A 1,286-nucleotide genomic window follows, 5' to 3' on the forward strand; every position below is an offset into this window, starting at 1 on the left:
TAAATGGCTCCATTTCGGAATGGCAGGCAGTAACCAGTGGGGTACCGCAGGGATCAGTGCTGGGACCGCAGCTTTTTACTAATGATATAGAAGATGGTATTAGTAATAACATTAGCAAATTTGCTTATGATACAAAGCTGGGTGGCAGGGTGAAATGTGAAGAGGATGGTAGGAGATTACAGGGTGATCTGGACAGGTTAGGTGAGTGGTCAGATGCATGGCAGATGCAGTTTAATGTGGATAAATGTATGGTTATCCACTTTGGTGGCAAGAACAGGAAGGCAGATTACTACCTAAACTTAGGTAAAGGGGCAGTACAAAGAGATCTGGGTGTTCTTGTACACCAGTCAATGAAGGGACTGGGGGCATTTTAGCGAAGTTTGCCGATGATACAAAGTTAGGTGGACAGGCAGGTAGTACTGAGGATGTGGGGAGGCTGCAGAAGGATCTAAACAGTTTGGAGGAGTGGTCTAGGAAATGGCTGATGGAATTCATGTGAGCAAATGCGAGGTCTTGCACTTTGGGAAAAAGAATAGAAGCATGGATTACTTTCTAAACGGTGAGAAAATTCATTAAGCCAAAGTACAGAGGGATCTGTGAGTGCTAGTTGAGGATTCTCTAAAGGTAAACATGCAGGATGAGTCCGTGATTAAGAAAGTGAATGCAATGTTGTCAATTATCTCAAGAGGGTTGGAATATAAAAGCACTATTGTGCTGAGACTTTATAAAGCTCTGGTTAGGCCCCATTTGGAGTACTGTGTCCAGTTTTGGTCCCTACACCTCAGGAAGGACATACTGGCACTGGAGCGTGTCCAGCGGAGATTCACACGGATGATCCCTGAAATGGTAGGTCTAACATATGAGGAACGGCTGAGGATCCTGGGATTGTGTTCATTGGAGTTTTGAAGATTAAGGAGAGATCGAATAGAAACTTACAAGATAATACATGGCTTGGAGAGGGTGGACGCTAGGAAATTGTTTCCGTTAGGTGAGGAGACTAGGACCCATGGACACAGCCTTAGAATTAGAGGGGGTAAATTAAAAACAGAAATGCGGAGACATTTCTTCAGCCAGAGAGTGGTGGGCCTGTGGAATTCATTGCCACACAGTGCAGTGGAGGCTGGGACGCTAAATGGTTTCAAGGCAGAGATTGATATATTCTTGATGTCACAAGGAACTAAGGGCTACGGGGAGAATGCGGGTAAGTGGAGTTGAAATGCCCATCAGCCATGATTGAATGACGGAGTGGACTCGATGGGCCGAATGGCCTTACATCCGCTCCTATG

The 1,286-nt window shown here is 45.4% G+C and overlaps 1 protein-coding gene across 3 annotated transcripts in view; it reads right to left on the reverse strand.

Annotated features, from left to right (window-relative positions):
- Positions 1–1,286, reverse strand: part of haus8 (HAUS augmin like complex subunit 8) — a 62,488-nt gene that overhangs the window by 50,548 nt on the left and 10,654 nt on the right. The window lies entirely within an intron of this gene.

Source organism: Chiloscyllium plagiosum, chromosome 31 (assembly GCF_004010195.1).
Source record: "Chiloscyllium plagiosum isolate BGI_BamShark_2017 chromosome 31, ASM401019v2, whole genome shotgun sequence".
NCBI classification, from domain to species: Eukaryota; Metazoa; Chordata; class Chondrichthyes; order Orectolobiformes; family Hemiscylliidae; genus Chiloscyllium; species Chiloscyllium plagiosum.